The sequence below is a fragment of the Carettochelys insculpta genome, chromosome 1 (assembly GCF_033958435.1).
Source record: "Carettochelys insculpta isolate YL-2023 chromosome 1, ASM3395843v1, whole genome shotgun sequence".
NCBI classification, from domain to species: Eukaryota; Metazoa; Chordata; order Testudines; family Carettochelyidae; genus Carettochelys; species Carettochelys insculpta.
Genome location: NC_134137.1, coordinates 268,300,550 through 268,318,639, shown reverse-complemented (window position 1 = coordinate 268,318,639; position 18,090 = coordinate 268,300,550). Strand labels below are relative to the sequence as shown.

The 18,090-nt window shown below is 48.9% G+C and overlaps 1 protein-coding gene across 2 annotated transcripts in view; it reads left to right on the top strand.

Annotated features, from left to right (window-relative positions):
* Nucleotides 1-11,170: 11,170 nt before the first annotated feature.
* Nucleotides 11,171-18,090, top strand: part of PTN (pleiotrophin) — a 145,155-nt gene continuing 138,235 nt past the window's right edge. Inside the window, exon 1 of one of the 2 annotated variants that reach the window (XM_075006901.1) lies at nt 11,171-11,357. The gene's annotated coding sequence lies outside the window, so the exon portion shown is untranslated. The remainder of the gene's footprint in view (nt 11,358-18,090) is intronic. The other variant, XM_075006910.1, reaches the window with a different exon arrangement.

Sequence of the window (18,090 nt, the reverse complement as noted above, 5' to 3'; positions counted from 1 at the left end):
TGTGTGACCTGCACTGTGGGCCCTGCCACACAGGGGCCCTCAGGTGCCTATGGGACCCTGCTGCCCACTTCCGCTCCCTCCCTCGGATGATGGGCATGCGGGTAAGGGAGCTTCCAGCCACAGTGGGGTTCTCTCATGGGTGGCAGGGAAGCCAGGTGCAGCTTGGCCCTCTGTGGGGCCCATCAGGCACCCCTGGCTTGCAGAACTGCCCACAGGAACGGGTGCTACTACACAAGGGCAGGAATGTCTATGTGCTATGTGTAACATGCCTCAGAGTGCCCGGCGTCATGCCAGTGCCCTTGTGGCTAGCCTGCTTCCAGCTGTGGCAGGTGCTGGGAGGGTCAGCCTCTCCCCACCCATGGGGCCTGACACTCATACAGCCTCCCTCGTGCCTGGCAGCAGAATATCACCCGTGCTCAGGGGTGGTCTGCTGGGTCTGTGTGCTGTACTCTAATGCTACACGTGGTTCCATGGGCTGGGATCACAGTGTGATGTCCTGGCTGAGCTGGCCAAGTGGCACTCACACCCCGCTCTGTCTGCACCCGCCGTCCATGCCCTGGGTGTGTGACAAACATGTCACACACCTGAGGAACCCTCCCTGGCATGCAGGGAGGCCTGGGAGGCATCCCGGCTGGCTGGAATAGACTCCAGCATGATTGTCAGGCTGCCATTCTCCTCCCACTCTCCCTGCTACCCCTTGCCTGGCTTGCCCTCCTCCTCTGGCTCGTCCTCATCCTGGCTCACAATGGGTGCGTTGAGCCCCAAGTCCAGCATAAGGCTGGGTGGGGGCAGTGTGCCCCCCCACTACCAGGATCTGCTGGAGCTCCTGGTAACAAGGGCAGCTAGGAGGTCCTGCTCCCGAGTGGCCTGTGGCATCTTGGGCTTGGATATACCCCTTTTGAAGCTCCTTCACCTCGGCCCTGACCTGCTTGAGGGTGCAGTGTGAGTGGCCACATTCAGCCAAGGCCTTTGCCATGTGGCCATAGATGTTGGCATAATGCCACCTGGCTTGGGGGTCCTGGAGGTTCTCCTCTTCAGCCCAGAGCTCCAGGAGGGCCTGTATCTCTGGGCTGGACCAGGACAGGGCCTGCTTATTTGAGCTCCAGAGTGGGGTCTGGGACTCTTGGGGCTGCTCCCTCAGAGGGCTAGGGAGTCGTAGGAGGCTTGTGGCTCAGCCATGCTGCTGCAGTTGTGGCTGTGCTCATGCTGAGGTGAGCCTCACGGCATACTGCTGCTCCCAAGTCCAGCTTCCTGCCACAGGGCTTCTCCAGCTTTAAGAGGGCCTGGAGGCAGGAACCATAAAGTGCTGATTGCTGTGTGCAAGGATTCCACCTGTGTGGCATCCCAGGGGCCTCTTCTGCTGGCAGAAGGCCCTCCGTCACATCCACACCTGCCTTCTGTTGACAGATCTCTCTCAAAAGAGGGGTTCTTCCTCATGGCGAGTGGGATGCGGCTGTTGACAAAACCGGTCTGTTCCGTTGATTTACTGTTGATGGAATGTGTTGCAATGAGGCTGTGCCCCAGGTTTTGTCGACAAAATGGACATTTTGTCTACAAAACCCTGCAGTCTAGACATAGCCTTAGGGGAAAGTATCAATGAACAAGACCAGAGCAACCCCATCCCCACATATATGTCTCAGAACAAAGCAGGTCAAGAAAACTTGATCAGATATTCTCCTCACCAAAAATCTCACTAATCACGCTTCAAAAAAATGGTAAAGAAATTGGTAATTGCCAACTTCATCAGTTAAGAGAGCATTTCTTGAGCACAGGCCTAACTGTTGCTCACTTGATTGGTGCTGGAATCTAGTCTGTGTGAGAAGATCCTTGTACTCATGTTACCCAAGTTAAGGAGGCTCCATGTAGGTGTGAAAGACCAATTGTGCAGACTTAATTGCAGGGTCAGAACTTATAATTGTAGTGGTTGTGAGGATGTGGGCCTGACTCTTCTCTCAATTATGTTTGTTTTATACCTGTTTAACTGAACTGATTTCACTGGATTTACCCTTTATTTACACTAACCTGACTAAGGAGAGAATTAGCCCAGCTGGGTGACTCTTGGCAAGGACTCAAGGAAAGCAGCTAATCTTTTGAATTGACAGCAGGCAAAACAGTTTACAGCTGCTTCAATTTAGTTTTTAAATTTAGCAGTGTTTTAATTTGATCACTGATGAACCCACTAGAAACTGAAAGTCAAAATGTATTTCTTTAAAATAAAGAGAACTTAGGTGACAACTCAGAAAGGCCTTGTTTTCTCATGCATTAGGTTGAATCCTCCTTGGATCAGGAGAAAATCATAACAGCAGCATCCCACTAGATTACTAATTGGTATCAGAAAGGTAGCCATGATAAATTTGTTGGTCTTTAAGATGTCACTGGACTCCTGATTATTAATTGGTCTCTAAGAAACCTGAAAGCTCCTTTTTAGTGATTTAATTATATATTGGTTATAGACATTTTACTTGAATCATAACATATGTTGTTATTGAGAATTTTCTACAGTTATCAGTTAAATGGGGGCTTTGCTTATTGGCAAAAGTGTAGAGAGCATTTTGCCTCTAGGATCATCATTATAGTTCCAGTTCTGGCTGGCAGTAAACCAAAACCTGTCACAAACAGACAGCAGTTGAGAGGTAATAAGCTTGAAATAAGCTTGGCAGGCTCTGCTCAGGTCCCAGGAGAGGAACATCCATAACTGCAATTGATACAATTGACAGACTGAACAGAGAGATCAAAGACTGATTAGCCAGAAAGGTTAAATCCAATGCTCTTACCTCTGAAGCTGGTTGCTCAATGTCACAATTGAGGTACAATAGCAGGACAGCATGAGGCTGTTAGTGCTGCTTGCAGTACGACTATTAAGTATCAGAGGGGTAGCCATGTTAGTTTGTACCTGCAACGAGAAGTCCTGTGGCACCTTATAGACTAAAAAATGTTTGAAGCAGAAGCTCTCATGGGCAAAGTGACGAAGTGGGTCTTTGCCCATGAAAGTTTATGCTCCAAAAACTATTAGTCTATAAGGTGCTACAGGACTTCTCGCTGTTTTTACATCTATTAAGTGGATAATAGAGCTCATGAGAAAACTGAAATTTTCCTATGATATATTTTGAATGAGATGATCGTTATTTTAAACCATTTTTTTCAATATTTTCCTGACATAAGTTTCAAAGCAATCTAGAATGACAAGGTTTGTTTTGTCTTATAATATTATGATATTATTTTGTTTGGCTGTTTTAAGCAAAACATCAAACAAAAACAAAAAACTATTTTAAGCTGGAACAAAACAAAACTTGTAGTTTTGAGTCAACATTTCAACATAACATACATTTGTTTTAGCTTTTGCAAATTTCAGAGCTGAAATGAAATGCCATTTTTAAAGTGAAAATGAAGTGAAAATTTGTGTTTCATTTCAAAATGTTGAATTTAAACTTTTTTTGTGTGTTTTGATGTTTCTGATGTGGGAAAAAATCAAAACTTTTTGCCAGAAATGACCATTTTCCATAGAACTGTATTATTCAGCAATTGCATTTCCTTGATGAGAAATTTCAGAGAATACATAACTAGTTCTTTCCCTCTAAGGCTATGTCTGGACTGCAGGGTTCTGTTGATGAGGCTTCTGTTGACAGAAATTTTTTTGACAGACTGCACAACCAGACTTCAGCTGTCTCAGAGGAGATCTGCCCATTGGGAGTGTTCTGTCGACATCCTTGTGCACCTGGTTCCGTGAGGAAGAAGGGATGTCTTCACAGGCCAAATGTCAGAAAAGCCTCTCCCGACAGAACTGTCAGTAAAAGATACTCAAATTCATTGCGCAATTTGTGTATCTTTTGCCGAAAGTTCTTGGCAATCTAGACAGAGCCTAAGATTGTCTTTCCAAACCTTCTCCCCTGAACAAAACCAAAACATATTAAAATAAATCACATGAATGGTAAAGTAACTTTTAAGAGTAATTTTCTGCAGGTGAGCAATAGCCCAAATGAAGAAAATAGATTTATTCAGTGTACAAAGCTACACACGTTTAAAGGATTGGGGCCCAAGATTGAGCACTTTGGGATATTGAATGTGTAGGTTTTATTGTTGTTTTAAATAATGATCTCCTGTGAAGCACTTAGCACATTAGTTCCTTCTTCTATATTCTTCATCAATGTGCCTGCAAAATGGAGTTTTAATGAGTGGATCACTTTTAAAGTACAGTTTGCAATGCAAATGATGATTATTTTTTAAACTGCATCCATTTTTTTGTATTCTAATTATAGGGATGCTAGTTTCTGTGGTGACACGCATACCATTGTGAAGCTTTGATATCACAGTGGTTGGCGAGGGAACGTGATACAAAAGCAGTTGATTCCAATGTTCAATACGTCTACTAAATAATTCAGTATCACTAATGGAAGTCTGATCTTAGTGGACAAACAGGCTTTTGTGGGCACTCACTGCTGGTTTTGGCAGCCATGCCCTGGAGAACAACAATGGAGCAAAAGGCAATTTTTTTTTAAACTGTTCTCTCATTCTCTTTTCTGCTTTCCAGGAATCATAATATTTCTTCCTGATGGTGTCCGCATCTGAGAAGGTAAAAGAAACAAAATGACATGTACAATATATTTGAAAGACACAAAGTAAGTTCAAACCAAGCTGACCCATTAACTGACATGTAACAGGAATGAATGGTCCTGTGGCACCTTATAGACTAACAGAAAAGTTTTGAGCATGAGCTTTCGTGAGCACAGACTCACTTCATCGGATGCTGGTCTTGGAAATCTGCAGGGCCAGGTATAAATAAGCCAGAGCAAGGGTGGGGATAACAAGGTTAGCTCAGTCAGCAAGGGTGAGGCTTATTACCAGCAGTTGATCTGGAGGTGTGAACACCAAGGGAGGGGAAGCTGCTTCTGTATTTAGCCAGCCATTCGCAGTCTTTGTTTAAGCCAGAGCTGAGGACGTCGAATTTGCAGATGAATTGTAGCTCAGAAATTTCTCTTTGGAGTCTGGTCCTGAAGTTTCTTTGCTGTAGGATAGCTACTTTTAAGTCTGCTACTGTGTGGCCTGGGAGATTGAAGTGCTCTCCTACGGGTTTTTGCATATTGCCATTTCTGATGTCTGATTTGTGTGCATTTATTCTTTTACGTAGAGACTGTCCAGTTTGTCCGATGTATATAGCAGAAGGGCATTGCTGGCACATGATGGCATAAATTATATTGGTAGATGTGCGGCTGAATGAATGTCCTCTTACTACAGGACAAGCCCAAGAGAGAAACCAACAGAACACCACTAGCCATCACCTACAGTCCTCAGCTAAAACCTCCACAGCGCATCATCAGGGATTTACAACCCATCCTGGACAATGATCCCACACTTTCACAGGCCTTGGGAGGCAGACCAGTCCTTGCCCACAGACAACCTGCCAACCTGAAGCAAATCCTAACCAGCAACTATACACCGGACCACAGTCACTCTAACTCAGGCACCCATCCATGCAACAAACCTCGTTGCCAGCTGTGCCCACATATCTACACCTGCAACACCATTACAGGACCTAACCAGATCAGCCACACCATCGTGGGTTCATTCAGCTGCACATCTACCAAAATCCAGCATGATTTTACTTAGCTGTATGACCACTTACCATAGGTGTGGCCACGTTTCCTGTGGTCCCAGAAAGTTCGTCTGCAGTCTTCTGTCCTGGCTGTCAGTGTTCTGTGCTGTTATTTAGCTCTAGTTTACCCCTAAATGTCTTCTAAGAGCCCAGTAAGTAGTGAAAGTATTGGTAATGCTGCTAGATCATATTGACCTTCAGCGGTCTGGCAAATTCTCTTGTCTGGCACTGATCAGGTCCCGAGAGTGCCGGATTAGAGAAATTCACCTTGTATTGCTATCATTAAGTCCCCTATGCTTGTGCGATGAAAGCAAAAAGAAAAAAAAAAAGAAATGGAAGGTATTAGTTTACTTCATCCAGAAAGAATCCAGGTAGGTGTAATTATCCAGTCTGGGTTTTACTGTGCAATGCCTTTTATTGTTGTAGATGGAAGGTGTTAGATGATGCAATATACACTTTTGCCAGACAGCGGACTTCCTTAGTTCATTTCTTTGTGAACAGGAGGAGAATATGAACTGGATTTCTTCACTAACTTGGAATAGGAGTCAAAAGTTATCCCAAAGAGAAGACCCAAAACCCAAACACAGTAATTCCACTTTAGGGATAGAAATTGGAATGAATATGCCTCATTTTAGAATGAGTCAAATATATTTTTAATTCAACTGGGGAGAAATCTTATTTAGCAGATGCAATGAGGCTAAAAGCAGGGAAAGCCTCCCCCTAAAGTGAAAGCTTTCATGTAATCCCAGCAGTTAACAGAACTAGAAGTGATGAAATTCCATGGGGAAAAAATGTCCATGTGGTATTTTTTCAGTCTAACTGGAAATTAAAAGTATCAGGCATCTCTTCCTCACAATGTTTTCAGTTCAACTCTAGACAATCAAGAGATTCAAACAAAGTTGGATTGAAAACTAGAAGGCTCTTCTTGCCTTCCACATGGGCTTTGGATCCAGGCCCATCGTACCAAAAAGCATAATAATTCTTTGGGTCTGAAATTTGTGAGTTTTCATTATGGCACCTGTGGGCTGTGGCTGTGTGTGAATCCATGCTAGCAATCTGAGGGTGGCTGCGTCCACGCTAGGAAGCCCTTTCTAAAACAAAACTGAACGGAAGGCCCCTTTTGAAAGAACCTACAACTCATCCATACACACAAAGCACTCTTTCAAAATGAATTTTGAAAGATTGTGATGGCGCTTTTGAAATTCTTCTTCCCTTCCCATGTCAGGAAGACCCCCCTCCTTTCGAAACCCTCTTTCAAAAGTGCGAGTGTAGATGCTCCGTAGGCTGCTCTTTGAAAGAGTGGTCCTCCATGGTGCCGGCCAGCTGGCATGTGGAGACGCCCTTGCCAGCACATGAGGAGATCTATGGTCGGCGTGTCCAGCCATGTTTAAAGATACAGTGGCCCAGAAGCCCCGTGCAGAAAGCTGTGAGCGTGCTGGCTGCAGGCACTGCATGAGCCTGCAGCAGCATGCCCTTCCAGCGAAGACAGAGGCCAGTGAGGCAACCCATTGGCCTCACGGCTACCCTCAAGACTCACTGTGGTCCCCAGGGTCCCCCCTCTGACCCACCCAAGGGGTCCCTGGAGGGCAGCAAGGGGCCAAAAAATGGGCCCCCTCCTGTAGTGACGGGGGAGATCAAGGACGTGTGCAGGCTGTGAGAAGAGGAGGAGGTGCTCCTCCACACCACCACCAGCACTTACCCGGCGCAGGAACTCAGCAGACCAAGTCAGGTCCAAAGTTAGAGAACTGCGCCAGGCACATGCCTGCGCCCAACCCCAGACACGGCTGGGCACTTGGGGGCAGCACCCACCAGCTGCCCCCACTACAAAGCCCTTGCCAGCCTGCTGCGGCCAAGGGACACCACCGAGTCAGAGGCCGTCGTGGACATGGTGGTGCCGAAGGCAGGGGCCCAGCTTGTTCTGGGTGAGCAGGTGGGACACTGTGGCAAGGGCCATGGCCAGGAGCAGGACTTGTCCTTGGAGAGGGAGGGGGCCCTGGTTATTGAAATCCCCTCTAGCTTCTCCATCCGGGACCCATTCACTTGGGCCACCCCTGAAGTCCTTAGTGACTGTCAGGTACATAACCCATGAATTGGACATCCCAGGCCTGGGGTGAGGGGCCACCCACCAAAGCCAGCAGCAGGCAGCCACATAGCCACCTGCCCTGCCCTGACATATTCCAGCTGGCTGCAGCCCACGAGCCACAGAGCGGCCCACACACAGCACTCAGCACCCTGTGCCATGGACAGCACCACAACTCACAAGCCCAGGGAAGGGGCCTGAGAGGAGAACAGAGCCCATGCAGTACACAGCCCACAATTGCAGAGACCCCTAAGTGCCCGCGATCCCCAGGGACCACTGGCTACTGATGGTGGGGGGGCTGGCTGGCTACGGGGGGGTGCGGGGCACAGCCCCTGGAGCTGGAGCAAGGGGCTGATGGGTCACCCCCTCCCCTCTTGTTTCCACATCACCACTGTCTGAGGGCCAGGTGAGCCCTGTCCAGGGATGGGAGATTCCCCTCCCAAGCGCTGAGGGGGCTGGCCCATTGGGCCACCCACTGCCCATGTGGGCTCTTGACCAGAGGCCATGCCACCACTGCCATGAGGGCGATGAGGAGGAGGAGGCCGCCTCCCAGACAGCGGCAATCTGGGAGCAGACAGCCATGCTCCCGTGGTGGCTGGAGCTCGAGGAGGCGGCCATGGGGTGGTGGTGTAAGGCCTGGGGTGAGATCACCGGGGCCCTATGGGCCCTTAGCCTGGCTCTCACCTGGAGCCCACTCCCACCACTTGCTGCCTCTACGGCCACCTCCCCTGACACCTACCCCACTACCGCCCGTGCAACCTCCCCCGCTGCCCTCCCCTGCCAGCTCCCTTGCCACCCCCCAACCTCGCTGCCCTCCTCCCACCTGATGGCTCCACAGCTTCCCTGCTGGAGCTGGCACAGCTGCACCTGCCCAGGGTGGGCCTTGCTACGCCGGCCTTCCCTTGTTGCCCAGGCTGTGGCCACCACACCCCTGGCACACACCTACTTCCCTGTATTCCTGGCCCATCCCAGCCCCACAGGGGCCCCAGGACCCAGGGTGGTAGGGCCCCCCGCAGTTGTCATGGGTCACAGCCCCCCAGCCCCACGGAGGGCTAAGGCCCACTCCCCTCCAGGTTCTGCTGCAATCACCCATGCTCTGTACATAGTTCCCCCTGTTCACCCCTGAATATTGCCCCCCCCCAGTTTGTATGATTGATACCACATAGTTATTTTCAAGTTTTAACAAGTTTATTTGAAAACAGCCCCATGTCCCGTTTGATAGGTAGGGGAGAGGTGATGTGTCCATGTGGGGGGGCATTGGTGAGGGGCATGCATTTGGGGGGAGTGGTGGGGTGTGTGTGGGAGGCTGTGGTGGGGGGTGCCGGGGGAGGGTCATTGGGGCCCCTCTTAGAAGGCTGCCCTGAGGGCCTCCCTCACCTGCACCCCATCCCAGTTTGCCAGACAGCACAGGGCCTGGGGTGGCTGCTCGTAGCCATGCGCTGCTTCTGCAGCCCACCCTGGGATATAGCGCTCTTGCTTGCTCTTCACAATATTGTGGAGAGGACAGCATGCGGCCATCACCACCGGCATGTTCCTGAGGTTGACCTCCAACCTTGTGAGAAGGCAGCGGAAGTGCCCCTTGAGCTGGCTGAAGGCCTGCTTCACATGTCCCGGGCCCGGTTCAGGTACTCATTGAAGTGCTTCCAGGAGGTGTCGGTCTGTCTCGTGTAGGGATGCATGAGCCATGGGTGGAGGGGGTAAGTGGCATCAGCCACTATGCATGGGGGCATGGTGTTGTCCCTGACAGGGAGGTCCCACGAGGGCAAATGGGTCCCCTCCTGCAGGCTGTGGCCCAGCCAGGAGATCCAGAAGATGTTCAGAAAGCAGCCCTGGGCATCCATGAGAGCCTGGAAGACTACAGAGTAGTACCCTTTTCTATAAACATAGCACCCTGCGCTGTGGTCCGGGGCCCAGGTGGGAATATGGATCCCATCCAGGGCCCTGAAGCAGTTGGAGAAGCCCAGGCCAGGAAAGCCCTCCTAGTGGTGTCAAGGTCCCTGAGGTGGATGACCCTCTGCAGGAGGATGGCACTGATCACTCAGAAGCCCTGCAGAGGATGGAGGGCATGCGCACCGTGAGTGCATATCGGGGTGCCCTGGGCCCCTCCCTGGGATGCTCCCCGGGGCAGCATGTGTCGGCCTCCAGAGGAGGAGGAGGGCTGCAGCAATTATTGTGGCCAGCAGCCTGACCACATCACTGCTAGCGCCCCTGTTGGGGAGCTGGCTGGGATCCACTGCGTGCCCGTGGGGTCATGAGGTCTCTCCGGGAACAGGGTTTGCAATGCTGTGTATGCCAAACTGGCTCTCAGTGTGTGCAGGCTGCGGCTGTTTGGGAGGGCCCTTTAAGGGACTGGCTGGCTGTGGGGCCCAGAAGGGCTGATCTGTCATGTCACCCCATCTGTGGCCTTTTGTGGCTTGTTCTTTCAAAAGGGGTCCTGGGGCTATGTGGACGATCCCTTTCAAAAGATCACTGCTCCCTTTTGAAAGACCAGATCGGTGGATTGATGCGCTTTTGAGTGCATCTGCACGCTTTCGAAGCCCAGTCTTCTGAAAGGTGCCTGCCGGAAGCTTGCCTTTTGAAAGTGCCCTTTTAGTGTAGACATGGCTGGTATGTCTACACAGCAGCCTTATTCTTTCAAAGATGGGGTTTATTTTCAAAAGAGCCCCATCTACACTGCCTTTCTTCTTTCAAAAGAACATGCAGATGAGATGCCAGATATGTAAATATGTGTCTCATTTGCATTTTCTATTTCTTTAATTTGCATGCCTCTTTTGAAAGAAGAATGCTAGTGTAGATGTAGCCAATAGGAGCTATTCCCTGTGGCTTTCAAAAGGGCAATGCAAATGAGATCGAAAATACAAATAAAGTGCAAATTTACAAATTTTGTGCTTCATTTGCATACTCTCATGCAATCCTGTTTCTGGAAGAGGCTTTTCCAGAAACAAAATCAGCTGTGCAGAGGGGGTTCCTTTGGGGAAAAGCCCAGATTTTCAAAGAACCCTTCCTCCTAAGACAGTTATTTCAAAGTAACTATGTGGTGTAGACATACACTGAGTTCCTTACCTCTGCACACTGCCAATAGGAAAAGAAGTTCAGTTTTGATTTTTTTTTTTGGTAAATTACCTGGCATCGAAGCCGGCAGAAATGTACTGTACTGGCCTTCCTGACCCAGGGGGCTGATGCAGGGACTCTAATTATGAGAGGGTGGGAGTCACTGTCACAATGAGAAGTGGGTTTGTAAAACTCCCCCCCCCCCCCGCAACAAAGCTTACTATGAGGGGACCAGCGCCCACCGCACGTGGAGTCGCGGAGGAGGGATGCTATCCTGCAGCTCCCCCGTCCTGCCCCTCTCCGCCCCCCTGCCTTCCTCCAGCCGCGGCCCGAGCCTTTTAATCCGCCCCCCTCCAGCAGACCTCACGCATGCGAAGGGCTCTCGCGCTCTGCCTGCCCAGCAGCCTCCCCCTCCCGCTCGCAGTCGGCGGGCAAGCGAGGAGCGGCGAGTTCCCCGCCTCAAGCAGCCGAGGCTTGGCGAGCCCAGCCCAGCCCAGCAGGAGGGGGCCCGGGGAGCGGCGCCACGCGGTCCCGCCCGCCCGCAGGAGAGGGGCCGGCCCCGCGCTCCCCGGCAGCCCAGCGCCCGTCCCTCCGAAGCGCAGGCAGCAAGGCGAACCAGGCGCTCGGCCGGTCCGCGTAAGTGAGAGCGGGGCCGGCTGGGGTGCGGGAGCCCGGGGCGCTGCCTGCAGGCCTGGGGGCCAGGAGCGCGCGCCGGGCTGAGGGGCTGCGCTCGGAGCGGAGCGGTCCCGCCCCAGGAGGCGCGCGGCGGGATTCTGCCCCGGGGGGCGCGCGCCGCACGGCGCTCAGGGCGGAGGGATCCGGCCCCAGGGGGCGCACAGGCGAAGGTCGGGGCTCAGCTTGGCTCCCGGCCGGGTGGCAGAGGGGGCGCTGAGCGGGGCCTTAGGGTAGCGTGTGTGTGGGGTGGGGGGGTTGGTCTCTTCACCCGGCCGCAGCTGCTGCTGCTCCGGGGACGAGGCGCGCTGGCCGCGCCCCACGAGCAGAAGTTGGGTCTGTGGGGGAAGGAGGAACCCGCGGGGCTGTGTTGCCAGCGCGCCTCGGACACGCGCCTGGCTCCGCGGCTGCCGCCCGAGGGACGCCCCCAGGGACCTGAGTAGAGCAGCTCGGGCTGTCTCCCGGGCAGCGCCTCCTCCCGCTCCCCAGCCTGGCGGGCGCGGCTGCCTTCGCGCCGGGTGGGGCCGCGGAAGCCGCCGAGGATTAATAGGCTAACGGAGCAGTTCCGTGCCCTCGGCTCGGCCTGGATTTGAGGCAGTTGCGCAGCCCCATCTAGCCCCTTGCTAATCCCTGGCACGAACCGGCGGCCGGTCGATGCGTGGCAATCTGGAAAGGCTCGGGGGGGGCTTGAGGCGCTGCTGGGAAGTGTCTCTGGCATCTGTGGTCAGAAAGGGGGCTCAGGGGAGGCCCTGCGGTTTGCACCTGGGATAGGCAACCTGCCATGCGTGGCCTCTTGCAGGGTGCCAGCAGCGTCCTCTCTCTGATCCCGCTGATTTAGGGTCCGCCTCTACCCTTTGATAAGCACATTGACTCCGTTTGGCTGTAAAGGGAGGTAACCTGCCTATCCTAGAGTAGTACTTGGCCCTTACTTGATTGCCACTAAAATAACTAACTGCAACAGGTGCTGATGGATCAGTTGTAGAGTTACTGCTGGTTTGTTTTCAATTTTAGAGGCTTGGGGAGGGGTTGGGAAAACTGGGTCAAACTCCTGTCTGTAAGAGTGCTGTGCGTGTATAGTAACACTAGTGTCTTCTAAGTGAGAGTGTAACTTCTCCCATTGTGTTTAAAGATAATTCTGTTAATACGTCAAAACAAAAAAGCAGTCTTGGAGCACTTTAAAGACTAACAGAATAATTTATTAGGTGATGAGCTTTCGTGGGGCAGACTCACTTCCTCAGATCTGCTAATGCATGTATACATTTGTTGGTTTCTGTCATTTATTTGTCTTCTATCTGGTTATTTACAAACAAAGGGAATCTTTTTGGTTCATTTAAAAATCATCATCTCCTGTTGCTTGCTCCCTACCTGAGATCACACTTCTTAGGTTTTGATATCACAAGGGGTCACTTCGTGCAACATCCTTACAGCTGAGGCCAGGAGAGTGGGCTCTGACTAAATCCACCTTACTTTAGATCAGAGGAGCAGGTAGAAGGGCATTTTAGCCAAAGCTGCTTTACCTTTTCCTTGTTTTATCACAGCTTCTATTTGGTATTGTTCCGAGTCTGTTACAAAGTTCAGCTTTTGGGGGTAGCTAATGGATTGTGAGTACAGGTATGTTCATAGGTGCAGACAATTCCGAGGGCTCAGTCATTTTTTAATGTTGTGTAATAGCTATTGTACAATGGGAATTTTACTTTTTATTGTCTGTTGTAAACACTTCACCCCAAACAACACTGTAATATTTATCAGTAGAAATGGTCCAAAGAGAAGCTTCCCACAAAAGGGGCAATATTTAATGTGTGCCACGGTAAAGCTGTTTATTTATTACTATACATTTGGGCTGTGTCTACGCTAGCAAGTTCTTTCAAAAGATTTTTTGAAAGAAGGGGGCTCTTTTGAAAGACCTCGTGGAGTGTCTACATACAAAAAGCATTCTTTTGAAAGTAAATTGAAAGAATGTGATGCTCCTTTCAAAATCACTCTTCCTTTCCTGTTTCAGGAAGAGTGCCCCCTTTCAAAAGCTTCTTTCGAAAGAAAATGTGTGTAGATGCTTCACAGGGCCCTTTGGAAAGAAGAGTCTTCCTTTTTGATCCCTGGCCTGTTCTTTCAAAAGAGTGGGGACTGTGTGGATGCTCTTTTTCGAAAGAGCAAATTGCTCTTTTGATCCACTTTTTTGTGTGTGTGGATGCACACTTCTGGAAGAGATCTTTTTTGAAAGATCTCCATAGTGTAGAAGTAACTCTTAAGTTTGTTATGTTTTCTATGGGAGAAGGTCTGTGACTGACAGGTGGATCAGAAGCAGTTTTCTCTTATTGGTTTCATGTCAGGGCTTTAATTGAGGATAAAATGTTGTCCTGTGATCGAACTGGGTCACTGTAACATATACATACTGCTTGTCTTATGTTTAGAGTGGCCTGCACCTGGTCAGTCCAAATTCCTGCTATGGTTGTGCCTGATTCATTCTCCTTGGGCTGCCTTGTTCACAGGAAGCTTATATTACCAGTTGCTCACTATTCTTGCCATTCTGGGCAGACTGAAGCCTAAATTGCAGACTCCTTTTCCCTCTAGTCAATACTACTCTTTTTTGTCTAAGTTTCCATGGTGTCATCCAGTTACTAACTAGATACTGAGATCTGACAGCAGGAACATGATTCTGTGTTGGTGTATATATTTATAAAACTTTTAGCGCTTGTATTTCTAATTTATATTTTTATCCTGATATCATTAATTAGTGTTTGCTATGCATTGACTGATGTTCCTGCTTACATAAATAGAAAGTCAAGAGCAACAATGAACAGAGGCAGTGTTTTGAGAGAAGCATGTTTTACGTTTGTATGGGCAGATTCACACAAACGACACACGTGGACACAAATGATAACATTTTAAAAAATGCCAAAGTCCTATTAGCTGCTGTCACATAGGTGCTTTTGAAAATTTCCATTTTGCCTTTCTGAATAGTAGTACATAGAGGGCTATGTCTACACTGCCACTCTCTTTCGAAGGAAGGATGGTAATTAGGGTGTTGGGAGTTTACTAATGAAGTGCTGTGCTGCACACACAGCACTTCTTTAAGCAAATTCCCCCCTGCAGCAACTTCGAAGTTTTAAACTTCAAAGTACTGGCTCATGTCTGGCCATGGCTCACCTGCCAGTACTTCGAAGTGCTGGGGTAACTTCGAAGTGCCTTTACTCCTCAAAATTTTGAGGACTAAAGGGACTTCAGAGTTGCCCTGGCACTCTGAAGTACTGGCGGGTGGGCCGTGGCTAGACGTGGGCCGGTACTTTGAAGTTTAAAACTTCGAAGTTGCCGCGGGGGGGAGTTTGCTTAATGAAGTGCTGTGTGCGCAGCGCAGCACTTCCTTAGTAAACTCCCAACACCCTAATTACCATCCTTCCTTCGAAGGAGGGTGGTAGTGTAGACAAGCCCAGAAGAATGTTTCTTCTCTATAGAGCTCTCTAGGGGGAAGAAGCAAAGTATATATTGTAAGATATTTATAGTGGATTTCTGAGCATCTGTGAGGAGCCAGAATGCAAAAGCCTTATATTAGTTGGAGTTTTATATATAAAGAAAAGCTTTATTCAGAGGAAGTAAAAAGAGGCCAAAAAGAATAGGAGTGAGCTATGGCATGAGAAATGTGGATAACTGCCTTTTAGTAAAATAACCATCCATAACAATGTGGGCATTATTAATACAGAAATATTGCTGCTCTGACTCAATTAATTAAGAGGGCATTCAGGGTGGCATTAGTCAAGTAATTTGTTGGGAGCAATAGCTCTCATGTTGACATGGGGAAAAATCTATTCTTGTTACTTGTGCCAGCAGTGCATTGACCACCACCAGATTCCTAGAAATTGAGTTGAAAGTAGAGGATGTTTCTGGCTTGGGGGCAGAGGACAGATTTGTTGCCCATGAAATGATGACATTTCTATTTTAATGCTACAGAATAAATTGCTAGCATATATTCATCATAGTTTTTAGATTAGTCTTTTGCAATTAATTTTTTCCTTTCCAAATAAATACGATAGGACATTAGATCATCAAGACCAAGAAAGTATTCTCCACCATAATCTGTGTCCTGTACACCTGTGTCTGCCAAGAGCATCACACCAACTGCTGATAGTGAAATTATCACTTTTTTTTTTACAATTATTTATAAATTGGAAATAATTATTTTTTACTTGACTTGACTTAAACCCTTGTACTGCAAGTGGAGCATAGGTCATCTACAAGTCTCTTCCACTTCCTCTGTCTTGAGACAAAACTTCTAGCTGACTCCAGGAGAACCCCAGTAGTTGTCCTTTTTCAATACTGCAAAGTAATGACTTCAGATGAAGACCAAGTACTATTAGCAGAAGTAGATGAACTCTTAGGCTGTGGCCGCACTTGGCCAAAACTTCCAAATGGCCTTGCTAATGGCCATTACAAAGATTACTAATGAGGCGCTGAACTGAACATTCAGTGCCTCATTAGCATTAGGACACTTCCAGCCACAGCGCTTTGAAAGCGGCGCTTTCGAAAAGGACCCCCATGTAGCCGCACTGAGCCACGCATGTTCGAAAGCGTGCTTTCGAAGCGCTGCGGCTGGAAGCGTCCTAATGCTAATGAGGGGCTGAATATTCAATTCAGTGCCTCATTACTAATCTTCGAAATGGTCATTAGCATGGCCATTTAGAAGTTTTGGCCAAGTGTGGTCATAGCCTTAGAGAATGAAATCCTGATTTTATATAGAGGCACTCACCATTAGAGGCACATGTACTGTTTACAAAGACTGAAGAAGGAGAGATTCCGAGAACCAGTAGAGTTGTAACTGAACATTTGCCATTAGAGAGAGTGGCTGCTCCCAAACATATAATACCATGAGCAGGGGGTGGGGGTGGGTGGGTAACAATCATAACTGGGGTCAATAGCATGGCTAGGGCAGTGGGCTTCACGCTGAAGGGAACTGTATTTGGATTCTTAGATTAGCGCTGTAAACATTTGATCTTGTATGAAGCTAAGGTGGTACCCAGTGTGACCTCATCAGCTGCAGAGGAAAACGTCTTTGATCCCAAAATCTTTATTATGAGAATGGCCTAGCTGATGAAGTAATCACTGGCAATCTTTTTGGAATCTGCTGCTTATAATTTTATTAGCTCTGATTTGGCAGAGAAGCTGCTTCTGTGGTGTCTGATTCATTAGTGTATTTCAGACCTCCTCAAGTTTCAACAGCCCTTTAAGTACAGAAAAGGTAAAGTCCCTCTGAGTGCCAACACTTTATTTTAGCTAGTACTGGGGATATATAATCTTCATGTCATAAGACATGTTCAGTGCACTGAAGTGTTCAGCAGCATCTTACCCTTATGTGTCATAAAGGACCCAAGACTGGAAGTACACACAGCACTGAAAGAACCCCACCGCCCAAGCCCCACAGACACAAATCAGCTGGTACAGGCCAGCCCTGGGTGTCCAGTTGCTATGTAGACATACCTCCACTGTTCATTTGGAACATAGGTTAGGCTCCTCTGATTGCTTTTTATGGGACAGAATCTACCTCTTACCCCATATAAGTTCCAGAGTTCAGTGAGGTCCTGGGGCAGTAGCAATGTTGAAGATGCAAAACATGCAATCCTGTTCATCATGCCACCCAGGGGCTGGGTTGGATGGGAAGGAGGAAGGAGGGGAAATTACTAAAGTATGGGCAAAAGACACATCCTGCAGTGGTTGTGGAAATCAGCATATCGCATCTCATTACTTGCTTTAAAATAACACTCCTAAATCTTTCTAAGCCACCTGAAAGCTTGGTCAATTCAATTTCAAGCAATGATAGGCATAATGCCTTTTATAGTGAGCTGCCTACCTTGTGTTTTGGTTTTGTTCATCTTAGCATTACAAACACTTTGACATTACTTTGCCTGCCAGTTGTTTTAAGTTGATCTCCAGACATAGATAAGACAGATGTCAAAGTCAGGTAGCATTTAAACTATGCAATGATCACATACCAGGGTGGTTTTATATCTTTCATGCTTCAGGTATTCAAAAATTATATAGAGCACAATTAATTGGATGCTGATTGCGCAGTGAAAATCTAGAAGCCACTGTGCACTCAGCAATAATTTCACAGCATGAGACATCATTGTTATTTGTACTGAAAAAGTACCCAAAAGATGCTAGTTATTGTGTAAACGTACATGGAAATACAAACACTGGCCTCAAACCCTTAAGAGCTAAAATGACAGACAGTTGAAAGGAGAAAAAAAATACTATAATGTACACTCATTCCTTCTTAAACGAGTACTTTATTTATGAGTACTCGCTTAAAGGAGGGACACACATACCTACCTTAGGTCACTCTATGAGTGAACTCCTCCCGCTAATATGAGCATTGCCCCCCCTCCCTGTGGCTCCACCCCCCCCAGTCTGACCCCCCCCGCCAGTTCTGCAGCCCCAACCCGCTGCAGCCAGATCCCTTTCTGGCCCCGCAGCCTGAATCCCCACCCCCAGCAGCACTGCAGCGTCAAATCCTGGCAGCCTGACACCCCTGCCGGCCCCGCGGCCACACCCCTCCCACTGCTTAACCCCCCACCACGCATCCCTCAACTGTGGCAGCCAGACCCCCTTACTGGCCCCACAATCTGAATCCCCTGTACCCCTGCTGGCCCCGCAGCCTGACACCCCTGCTGCTGGTAATTGCAGCGGCCAGAACTCCCGCACCCATCTG